The sequence below is a fragment of the Rousettus aegyptiacus genome, unplaced genomic scaffold (assembly GCF_014176215.1).
Source record: "Rousettus aegyptiacus isolate mRouAeg1 unplaced genomic scaffold, mRouAeg1.p scaffold_m13_p_10, whole genome shotgun sequence".
Taxonomy (NCBI): Eukaryota; Metazoa; Chordata; class Mammalia; order Chiroptera; family Pteropodidae; genus Rousettus; species Rousettus aegyptiacus.
In genome coordinates, this window is record NW_023416285.1 from 18,904,917 (window position 1) to 18,918,006 (window position 13,090).

Genomic DNA, 13,090 nt, shown 5'->3' on the forward strand with positions numbered 1-13,090 from the left:
CCATGAGCATTGCACACACACAAACTCACATTTGGAAAGCCAATATATTGAAAGTAGTGTCTCTCCTATGTACAATATTAATTCTCTAGCCACCAATATTGACAAATCTACATCAATATTCATTGAAGAAGATGAAGGAATATATCTTCAGGTGATTTGTTTTAAATAATTATGTTGCATAGCACCTGATCATTATAAACAATGGCTTAGTCTGCATCTTCACTAAGCTAAATATAGAAATTGACTGTAAGAATGGTTTATTTTCCCTTAAATCTCAAAAGAGAATTGACAGCTTGGCATATCTCAAAAGCCTTGCCTAAAATACATCATGATAACATTATTTTCCAAAAACTACTTTATTTATTTATGCTTTTATGAATAAGTAACTTTTCTGATGCCGTATCTGATTGATCCTCTTCTATATTCTTTCTTTCAACACGACTTTATACTAGGTGTTGAGTATTGAGTTTACTAATTCAAAAAAAAAAAAACTATTAAATATAAGGAAATGTGAAAAAATATTAAAACAAAATTGTGTATCGGATTGATACCATGGTGTGAAAGGTATCAAGAGAAGAGAGCTTTCTTTAAAATCTTTTTTAAAAAAGCATTTTAGAGCATTTCTTAAAGAAACTAATTTGAGTTATTGTGGTTTTATTTCACATATTCAATTTTCGTTGTTTTTGTGCTTCTCTGTATCTGTGTGTAAACTTTCTTACTATTAGTGGCTATGTTTAAATTGCATTTCTGCCTACGTTTATTGAATAGAGAGGGTGGAGATTAATGAAAAAGATAAATTTTGTCTCCTGTCCCACGTAACTAGTTTTTAAAACTAATTATGAGAAATATAAATACATTTTAGAAGCTTTGGTAATTTCTGTAGAAGTGAATATGTGAAGATGCGATGTTGCATCTACCACTTTAATTAATAACTGCCCAGTTAGTAGAGTTTTTTTATATACCATGAGTGTAAGCTGACGTATCCAACTGGTGGCGGCTTAGCAATGGAGAAGAACGAGCACATTTTGTTTTCTTCTTGACAGAGGAGTCTCATCACAATGATTAGAATAGATTCCTAAATCACAATATTATTTAGGGAGTTGAACCTTCTGTCACAACTTGTGTATTTAGGAGTTAGGCAGCTGAAATAAGAGGTATTTCAGATTCTACATGGCTGTAAATTAAGAAAGCACACCTTTAACATATTATTTAGTGTGTTTTTGTAATTAAATAGAAAGTCTGCGTCAACAAAGCTTGTTTGAATTAAAGAATCAATTTAATTCAATTCCATTCAAACCATATAAATTGAGTGTCTTTATGCGCCTGACATTCTGTTCAACACCCTGAATGAAGCACCTCTGTTTGAACCTCTGTTCCCTTGTCCAAGAAACTACAACTCATTTGGCAACAACAAAACATCAATATATAAAACAATTTGAGTTGACCAAGGAGCTGCTTTTAATCAGCCTAACACAGTTGCTGGAAGCATCTACTGAATTAGTTTTGTTCGGCCACAAGTTCAATCCCAAACTTAACATCATTGCCCTTGCTGATATGGCTCTAGGCCAGGGTAGGCAAGAGGCTAACAAAATTTGTCCAATTTACTCTAAGCAATTTGATTTAACTGGCAGCTGTTACCTTTGTGTCCCATCTCCTGACAAGCAGATTTAGAGCCCTGCAATATCCAGTCAGGCTGCATGCCAGGGTATCAGGACCTAACTGTAACTGCCCTGGCTCTCCCTACTGTAATCTCTATCAACAGCAAACAGATTAACATTTCACAGTCAAAACACAGGGCAATGTCGAAAACTCTCGGTACTATTTTATGAGTGTTAAAGAAGCTCTTCGCTCATTTGGAGAACAAACTAAAACCTTGCTTACATCCCAAACTTGGCACGAGGCAAGAGATTTCTCATTGGATTCAAGAGGATATATACAATGTATAAATCTAAATGATTTATCATTTTTAATGAGTGATATATATGCATAAAAGCAAAAATCCAAATCTCAAAACACTGATTGTGATGGTTCTAAAAGTAGATTATGTATATTCAGAAGGCATTTGGCTACCAAGTGCAAGCATATAAATATATTCTTGAGAATGTTGAAATGAAATGGTGCATGGTTGGTTATTCTTTTGCTTAGATGTGTAATGTTAATTTATATTTGTCTATATTTGCAATAAGGATGAGATGTTTAGTTGTATTGCAAAAACGTGTATCTTTTTTATGGGCTATCTCTGTTCTACATGCGTAATTCACTGATAAAATGATGATAAACCAATGCATGCTCTGTGGAACTATTATTCTTTCCACAATTAGAATTGGCTTTCTCTTTTAATCTGAATATCATAAGAATTTGGTCCGAAAGATCTATGGACGGGGAACATATTTACTCAAATATAATTGTTGGGTAAATCATCAAGTAAAGATATTTGCAACTGCATTTTCAACAGGTTTTATATCATGAACCATAAAAGCTTACCCTGTTCTCATTTCCTATCTCTTTTCTGAATTCATATTATTTTAAATTTTCCACTAAAATTATTCAATATTTATTTAAATACATGGATTTTTACTGTTATATTTGTCAAATAATTGAATATTAATATACAACAGTCATTTCAGAAAAAGCTCTTTGCCAAGAATCATGGTTTAAATTTAGGTCATCATTTTCCTTGTTATCTTTAACATATATATTCAATCACAATCATTCAAAAAATCTGTATATATAGTGGCTATGTATTAGTGTCCTAGGGCTGCTGTCACACTAGCACAAATTTGGTGGCTTAAAACAACAGAAATTTATTCTCTTACATTCTGACAGAGGCCAGAAGTCCAAAACTAAGGTGTTGTCAAAGCCACACTCCCTTTATAAGCCCTGGGAGGGGATCTTTCCTTGCCTTTCCAGCTTTTGATAGCTCTACATGTTCCTTGGCTTGTGGTAGCATAAATCTAATCTCTGCTTCCATCTTCACATGACCTTCTCCTCTGTGTCTCTGGGTCTCAAATTTTTCTCTGCCTTTCTCTTATAAGAACATCTGTCATTGAATTTAGGGCCTACTTTAAATCCAGGACGATCTTATCTCAATTACCTTAATTTAGTTACACCTTCAAAGACCATTTTCATAAATAAAATCACACTTACAGCCTCCTAGTGGACATAACATTTGAGGAAACACAATTCAATCCACTACAAGCAGTAAAAAGTAAAAAGGGACACATGTTTTACTGCCAGAAGAATTTTAGTTAGTGGTAAACAGTGGGCTGTGTTAGTTTATGAGATATCTATAGGTCAGTCAGATTATGAGGAGAAATGAGGGAAGAAACATTACGGAGAGGGCTGTAGACATTTACCTTCTTGCAACTACAAGAGTGAGGTAACCCAAGAACACACTTGAGGTTTGGACAACAGAGATTCCAACAGTCATTGAAGCAAGAACCAACTCCTGATTATTTAAGTTACCAGAACCTGCTTCATCTCCTGATCATAATAACACAATGAGTAAAAAGATGTAAAATCAATTGTAATTAGAGAAAAAGCAACAAGTTTAGCTCTCTTAAACATGGATGAAAATTTAGAGGGGAGTTTCAGATGAACGTGTATAGCAAAACATGAGATCACTGAGGAAGATCTTGGATAATGAATTGGTTGTGCAGTTGAAAAACTGATGAACACCTCATTGACGTGGTTTGTAGAAACAAATGGAAGATTTGTGGATCTATGTTGCCTTATTTGTCCTGTTTGATAATGGACAAAATAAAAACAGCTAGAGTATGATAATTAAATATGACAATATTGAACCTGAAAAAGTAAGAAAACTAGTAAGAAAATTAGTTTAAAAGAAAAGTAAGAAAACTGTTAATCTTCTGCTGTTTTATCATCCACAAAAGATTAACAGTATTTGGAGGAGTAAGGAGATTTGTACAACGTTCTTGCATTTTCCTCTACATCTTGATTTATTTAAGACTGATTTTGCTGAATGATTTGGCCTTTTTAGAAGGAATTGGGACAATGAGATATATTTGGATATTTAACTTTAAGCTTGTCCCAGGAGTAACCCTGTTCCTCTGCCATTCTGATTAAATAATGTAGGTATAAAATTTCTCAACGTAATCCTAGTTCCTGGTTCTACCTGAGGGCCTGCAGATCCTTTTCCAAGGAAGGTATTGTAGGAAATAAAAAAGTGAACTTGTTCTGAAATGACTGATTATACCAGTGTTTGTGTCTTATAGCTTATGATGTAAAATTCATTGAGAAGTCAATGGCCTCAGTCTTTGCACAATTATTTGCTCAATAATTATATATTGAGTCATTATATTCCTGGCCTATGGGGATTATAAACTCAATTTTTAAGACAGACATTTAAAGTGAGAAAGCCAATTCTAACTTTGTTAAACCTTTAATCATTGATCAAATCATAATAATACAAAAGAAAAAGAATCGATAATGTTAGGAAGAAAAAATAAAGAAAAAATATTAATAAACTTTTCTAAATAGCATATTGCTAAATTCTTGTTATATCATGTTAAAAAGACAAATTACACAAATAAGAAAAAGCGAAAAGTGAAAATCCATCAAAATAAAGCAGAATATAATCATGACTTTGAAATTCTCAGTAGATAGCATAATAAACATTATTTGATTTGGAAATTTGGGTTAAATTTGTTTTTCTTTATGGGTCCTTCATTAAAAGAAAATGCGTATTCCCATGAATCAAGTCAAAGTAATACTCCTTGCTAAAAAACCTTTCTCTGAAAATAAATGAGACAAAATATGTTCTTGGTATTGTTGTTTGTCATTAAGATAAATGCATTAATTGATGTATGCATATAATCTTATTAAAACTGTAGTTATAAGCAAGATTTCAGAATCTACAATGTTGAAGATATTGCATTCAAAACTATGGAAAATGAAGTTTCGAATTTGGCTAAATCATCTCCTACATGAATATTCTAATATCTGTACTGCTTAAGACTCAGAATAATTTATTACTGGCAAATTAGCAGCAGACATATAGTAAGGTACATAAAAATGTGATGAATACCTAAGGAAATAGAATAAAACATTGTTAAAGTAAGACACACGTGTACATTTTTTAAAGAAAGTTTCTCATATATCTCTGAAAAATAAAGTTATCCCTTTCATATAATTACTATGAAGGTGCTAAAACTATGAAATATAATACATGATAGTTGATTTCCAAATATTTATCTGAAAATTATTAAGAACTCATTCTTACCAGGTGTTTTTCTAACTGTGTTTTAATACTCACTTACATATTGCTCAAAACAACGCTATGAACACATGAGGCTAGTGGAACACAAAAAGAGAAATTAATTTGCTCAAAGCTTCACAGATAGCATGTGGAACAATAAAGAAAAGGTGACAGAGAAAAATAAGAGAACACGTTTGATAAAAGTGTAGTGGGATATGAAAGTCTAAGGTCTCTCAGACTTTGATGAAAAATCAAATAAATTTAACAAATAAATTGAGTTTTTTCAGTATCCTATATATATTTCTGTTTTTACATGTCCTTTATTTATGAGTCCAGCCAAATCAACTGACATAAATAATAACTAATATAATTTTTTATAATAGTATCATCATTTTACATGTACCAAACATCTTTTCAAAACTGAAAGAAAAGTACTTTTCCTCACCAGATATCAGTTAACATACATGCTCAAAACACATCACATAAAATTATGAATTTTTTTTCAGGGATATTATTTAGAAGACATAACTTTTAATAGTTTTAGGCCATTTCCTTCTCCAGTTATTGACTCTGCAACATGCCCTTTAACAGAGCAAGTCTTTTGAATTCATTTAAAAATATGAATCCCAAACTTAGAGAAGTGGCTTCACCAAATCATGAAAAACAAAAGAAAACAAATGATGAAAGGACCGAAATACAAGATTCTTGATTTCATATTTAATCCAGAATCTTTTACACTTAATTCTTCTGTGGAAAGAGTGTCTGTTTCAGTCATAAAAGCTAATGCAAATAATTGTTTTCAGTAGGCTGCATACACATTTCGAAAATTTATCATTTAAGAAGTACTTATTATAAGAGGGGCCAATGCAAAGTGTTTTCTATGGTGAATTGTAATGTAGGATTTGAAGAAAACATTTAAAGACACTGGGCTAGACAATTTTTGCAGAAAAAAAAGTTTAAATGAAAGAGTCAGTAATGTTTGAACTATAAGGAAAAATATCAAATATACCAAGTACTTTTCAAATTTAGTTACTGCTGGAAAGGTAATCCTTTATATGTGATTTATTATATGTATATACATTTATACAAATAGCATATAAATAGACGTGGAAAAACACAGTACAAGAAAATATGCCCACAAACATATTTATACACACATACACATGTACACATCCAGTCTCCCTCCGCATGTTATAATATTATCTGGAATGTTATAAAAAATGTTAAATCAGAACAGATATATAATTGTTCTAGGACTCTGGGTCTCTTCTTTTTCTGATATACTTATGTCTAAATAATTCATCAAGCAGCTTAAAGCCCAAGATTATATTTTAGATCCAATAGATGCAACTCTCCTTCCATTTGTAATGAAGAGCAGATTAAAGATTTCACTAATGAAAATGATTGAGATTAATCCAGAAAAAGCTAGGACAGACCTTCCCAATAAATAAGCCGACTTTAAACACTGTTAATCTGATGAGACTAGGGGGAGTTTAATTAAAATCCTTTCTCCCATTTATCTAATATTCACGAGTAAAATATCTGCTAAAACGGCTTTCTATTTAATATGATTTTTCCCCCATCTTTCGTGAAAACTAAAAAAAATTAAATTGGAATAGACAAACATTGTTCCATTAACTCTATTACTAGCTGTAGTAGTATTTTGGTAGAAATCACAACCGTGAATTTGTAATGAAGACAAAAATTTGTAGTGACTTTGTTGGGTTTCCCATGTGAAATTGAAGGTAACATAATATGAGCATTTTATGAATGTTTCTTTCTCTGGGTTAATAAATACTTTAAATGCTTTAAGATTTATAATAACCAAATCAATATGGTTACTTGATTCTCAAGTGAATGATGACAGTGAATGACATGGAGTAAGCAAATAAAGGTTGCTATGAATTATTTCATAAGTAATCCAAGTCTACAAAGATAGTAAATTCTAGTTAAAAGAACATAACTCAGGTTTTTACTAACTGAACTGTCTACTGCTAAATACTACACTATCCACTAAACCACGAACAATTTATTTTAGTCTCATATTACAATTATGTAATCTTATCAATAAACAGTATTGATTCATGATAACATTTTTCAAATTGGGGAATTTCTAAAATTTTCTGGAAAAAATAGTATTGGCTTAGTGTTAATTTACTGTCCCCCAAAAAGGAATATAATGTGATACCTTCTATATTAAAGAAAATATTTATATCTTAATTACAAATTTATTGTAGTCCTTTCACAAGTCAGACAAGCAATACAAAACAGCTTTCCATCTTTTGAATGAAAAGTTTTCCCATTATTCAAATACAGTTCTTATTCATCCTATAGCTACGGATCAACATCTCCATTCATTATCTCTTTTGTTACCGAACAGTGGCTTTATCTCTACCAAATCTAAACAGTACAAATGCTTAAATGAACTTAATTTAAAAAAAAAGACAATAAACAATGAGAAGTCTAACAAAAATCATTCTTTAAACCTTTGTCTTCTCTAATTTGTATTCTATCTCTTTCCTTCTTTAGCCTGTCTTCTCGACATGTAACTTAAAGCCACTTTTCTATGCCTCTCGCTATTCTTTAAATTTTTCTTTCTTTCTTTCTTCTCTTTTCTTTTTCTTTCATTTTCAATCCACGCAGTCTGGCCTCTTCTTCTATCATACCAGTAAAACTATGCTGTCAAGAGTTACCAATATCCTCCAGTTAAACAAATAGGTAGACATTTTTAAATTACTGTATAGTACATCCTCACTTAATGTCATCGATGGGTGCTTAGAAATTGTTACTTTAAGTGAAACAACACAAAATAAAATCTATTTTACTATAGGCTAATTAATATAAACAAGATTTAAATTCCACAGCATATTTCTAGTCATGAAAACATCACAAAACTTCTAGTCAAAAACTTCTAATATTAAACATTGAAATAAATGTGAGCACTATATACATCTAAGTTAAATTTTAAAACAAAAACAAGATGATTTTTTCCCAACCTTCTTATTACATTTCAGGGTGGCAAGTGGCTGGAGCCTGTCCTGGAAGCTCAGGGCACAGGCAAGAACCCATCCTGGACAGGACATTCTTCCATGGTAGAGTCACTGACAGATATCCACACTCATTCAGACTGGGACAACTAAACCTGTTTTCCTCACATGTACATCTTCGGGATGTAGATAAAAATTAGAGTACCCTGGGTAAATGCATGCAGACACATGGAGAAAGTGCAGACTTCACACAGGCAGTGACCTAAGACAATTTTTTTTTCCTTCTCACAAACATTATAACTAAACAACATCGGATGAATGATGTTATTAGAGGACCTACATACTGTACTTTGCTAGAAGTGCAAGGTTCGCTATTCATGATGGATGATTTGCGTTTACCATGGCAGGCACAGGACTACGTTTTTGATCCGCTCTTCCTCAGTTTATTTCTCAGGTTCCTTCTCTGTCCATCTTTAAATTGCTGTTAAAATGTTGATATTCTTGGTTTCTTCTCATTCTATACAATTTTACTAAACAACTTATTCATGCTTATGTTTTCAACCATACACATAACTCTGTTCAGTGTGATCATTTGAATATAATGGTGATATCTCAAATTCCAGTATTCATTGATATTCATTAGAAGCACTGTTACAAAAACCTAATATTCATTTATTGCAGCCATAATATGTCAAACCATATTATGGCTGCAATAATCTTCACAGTTATCCACTTAGTGGATTACAATGAGTTTTAAATTTGATATTTTGGTTAAAAATAAAAATTAGAACAGCGAAGCCTGCATTATAGGTGCTCAAAATATGAACGTCTATTAATATAAAGTGTTTTCATTATTTTTTAAACTATTCTTAAAGTGAAGTTTTGATTTTCTCTTTGGCCTCAGGGGAAAATTATTTAATTAATTAATTAATTAGTTATTTTGAATTGGTAGTTGTCTTTTATCGCGATCAACTACTTTTGAGAAATGTATTGAAAACCTCTTTGCAATTTCTTTGATCTCTAATCTATCCATCTACCCATCCATCCATTGATCTATCTATCTATCTATCTATCTATCATCTATCATCTATCTATCATTTATCTATCAAGCTTCATTGAGAACTTGAATAGGAGACTCATTTACTCATTTTCAACTATGTTTTGCTCAAATCTTTCAAATAAATTAGTTTAATGTGTTTTGTCTAAACGATCTGTCAAGAATGTTTTTCCACTGCTATTTCATTTATAGCAATTAATCTAAATATCTCTAAGATTAGTCACAGAATATTTTTTTAAAAAATATTTTTATTGAGATTAAATTTATATAACATAAAATTTATCATTTTAAAGTGAAAAATTCAGTGGTGTGTAGTACATTCACATTATTAGGTAACTACTGCCTTTATATAGTTCCAAAATATTTTTACCACATAAAAAAGAGGTCACAAGCCCATTAAGCAGTTACTCCCTTTTGCCACCACCATTACCAGCCCCTAGGGAATACCAATCTGTTTTCTGTCTTTATGGTTTTAACTATTATGAATGTTTCATATGAACAGAATCTTATAGGATGTAACCATTGTCTGAATTTCTCAACATCAAGTTTTTGAGGTTCGCCCATGTTATAGCATATATTAGTACTTAATTCCTTTTCATGGCTGAAAATATTCTACTAAATACATATACCATAATGGTTTATTCCTTTACTCAGTGTTGGACATTTGGATTGCTTTCATCTTTGTCTACTGTGAATAATGATGCAATGAAAATGTGTGTAAGTGTATTTGTTTCAGTACCTGTTTTAATTTTTTTGGATATATGCTTAAGACTGAAATTACTGAATCTTATAATAATCCTGTGTTTTAACTTTTTGAAAAACTATCAAACTCTTTTTCATAATGGGAAAATCATTTCCATTCCTGTCAGTAATAAATGAGGGTGTCAATTTCTTCACATCCTTGTCAACAATTAATATTTTCCTTTTTATAAAAATTATAATAGCTATCCTACTGAGTTAAAGTGGTATTTCATTGTATTTTTGATTTGTGTTCTCATAATACTAATACTGTTGCACATCTTTACATGTATTCTTTCTCCATTGGTATATTTTCATTGGAGAAATTATCCAAGTACATTTCCAGTTTTAAAAATTGTATTTGTCTTTTCGTTGTTGAATCATAAGAACTTTTTATATATTCTAGATGCTTGACTCAGCAGAATTATAAATTTACAGATATTTTCTTCCATTTCATAGGTCTCTTCACTTTCTTGATAATGTTCTTTTATGTACAAAAGTTTTTACATTTTGAAGATGCCTAATTTATCTACATTTTTCTTTTGTTTCTTTTACTTTTGTTATCATTATCTAAGAATCCATTGCCATATTCAATATCATGACTCTTATATTTGGGGTTTTGATCCATTTTGAGTTATCTTTTTTATATATTATTGAGATGCGGGTTCAACCTCATTCTCTTGCTTGTGTTTTTATCTATCTAGTTGTCCCAGAATCACTTATTAAAGAGATTTTTCTTTCACCTATTGAATGTTTATCACCATACTTGTTGGATATCAATTGGCCATAAATATATGGTTTTACTTCTGGATTATAAATTTTATTTCATCAGTCTGTCTGTACGTCCATTTAAAAAAAAAAAAAATTTTTTAGGCGAGGTAACCCTTGGTCGACCTCACAGATTGCAAGGAACTTGTCAGCTTACAATCCCTTATTTTTATTTTATTTTTTTTATGCCTACAGCACCTGATCCTCCTAGGTGATCTCTCTTCCAAGTACTAACCAGGCCCGACCCTGCTTAGTTTTCAAGATAAGATGAGATCGGGCTTGTTCAGGGTGGCATGGCCATCGACTGTATGCTCATTTTTTATGCCAGTACCACATCGTTTTGAGTACTGCATCTTTGAAATATTTTAGTGTTGAATTTGAAAAGTGTAAATTTTCCAATTTTTTTTCTTCAAGATTGTTTTGCCTATTTGAACCCCTTGCAATTCCATATGAATTTGAGGATCAAATTGTTGGAATTTGATAGGAATTGTATTGAATTTACAGATTACTTTTCAGTCTTGCCATCTTAACATTATTAATTCCCCAATCTATAAAAATGTGTGTGTGTGTTTTTTAAATTTTTTTCAGCAATGTTTTATAGTTTTTCATTGTACAAATTTTCTTGGTTAATCTTGGTCAAATGTATTCCTGGATATATTATTCCTTTTGTGACTATAAATTACATTGTTTCCTTCATTTTTTTTTTTTGAATTGTTCATTGTTGGTATGTAGAAACCAAACTAATTTTTCTGAGTTTATCTTGTACACTGTCACTTTGCTAAATTCCCTTATTGCTCTAGTGGTTGTGTTTGTTTGTTTGTTTGTTTTCCATATGAATTTGAGGACCAACCGGTGTTGTGTGCATCCATATTAGGTGGAGATTACATAAAAATGCAGATTCTCTTTCAGTAGGCATGTTGTAAGGCTAGAGATTCTGAATTCCTAACAAGTTCCTAGATCATGCTGTTCCGTATTCATATTTGCAGTAGGAATTTCTGCAAAGCGGAGCCTGCAGCAATGATTAAAGTGTCAACACATTGCTTGGGAGCTCTAAGCCTTGGGAAATTTGAGTAAGAAATAGTGGGAAATGAAGTGAGCAAGAAAAGAAAACCGATGAGATAGGATTCTTTACCATATTCACTGCATGGAGTAAAAAGAATCAACAAATTGCTCTGACGTGCATTTACAAGGCACCAGCTTTTCACAAATGGTTGCAGGGAGGAAATTAATTTTTTAAATGAATTTATTTTAATTAGTTTCTAGTATACAGTACATTGGTTATATATCTATATAGTTCATAAAATTATCCCCCCCAATTGCTCCTTCCCTCCCCTGACCTTCTACCTAGCCAATATATTAATGCTAACTGCATTCCCTATGCTGTGCTCCCCATCCTTGTTACCATCTATCAGCTACTAATTCATTTTAAGAGAGAGAAAGGAGGAGAGATTATCTTCAAAGCTAGTCAGTTCTCACTCTCATAGACAGTTGTCTCATTCACGCTTTTAAGTATCATCATTTGACCCCTTAGTGGTCTCAGAAATTCTGATCCTTTATCATCACATGGTTATTCAGCAAGCACAAAATTTGAGGGGACTGCCTAAAAGTAGAGGAGACCACCTACATCAGAAAAAGTGTTGACTAAGAAAAAGAAAAAGGAACGATGTCTAAGAGGGCACACGTGTTTTGCCCATACACATCCGAAGAATAAATTATTTGTTCTGTAAGCTTTATTTCCTCCATATTATGTGTCACCACGTGATGGGAGAGATGGATGGATGAACGGATAGATAGATAGATAGATAGATAGATAGATAGATAGATAGATAGATGATAGGTAAATTGAACTCATTTGCTTTTTCTTGTTCTCTTTTCTTATTACAATGTATGGTACTTGAGGTCAAAGACTGTTTTTGTGACCTTGTCCTAGAATGACGACCAAAACATAATAGCTGCTGAATGATTGTTTGGTAGATAAATAAGCATCTTTGTAATTTTTTTTAAAAAAGTGTTCTATAAAGAGATTAAGTCCAAAATGGAACAGTTAGAATGACCATTCTTTAATCTTCAATATATAATTTTTCCCTATGGTGTGGCATTACTATGCCAATTTTTCAGATCTGGGAGTTACATGGAAATTGGCCTGATGGAAGCTTTGGGATTAGCATTTCATTAGCTATTGCAGTTTTATCAAAGCCAAAAATTAGTTGGGTTTGTGTTTTAGGCAATTTGCATCAAATGATGGAGATTTTCAGAAAATAATGTCTCACAGGCTAACAGATAATGTAAAATTTTAAAAGAAATAAACACATATTTTACTAA

The 13,090-nt window shown here is 31.7% G+C and overlaps 1 pseudogene; it reads right to left on the bottom strand.

Annotated features, from left to right (window-relative positions):
- Window positions 1-10,954: 10,954 nt before the first annotated feature.
- Window positions 10,955-11,073, bottom strand: LOC118609123 (annotated as a pseudogene).
- Between the last annotated feature and the right edge of the window lie 2,017 nt (window positions 11,074-13,090).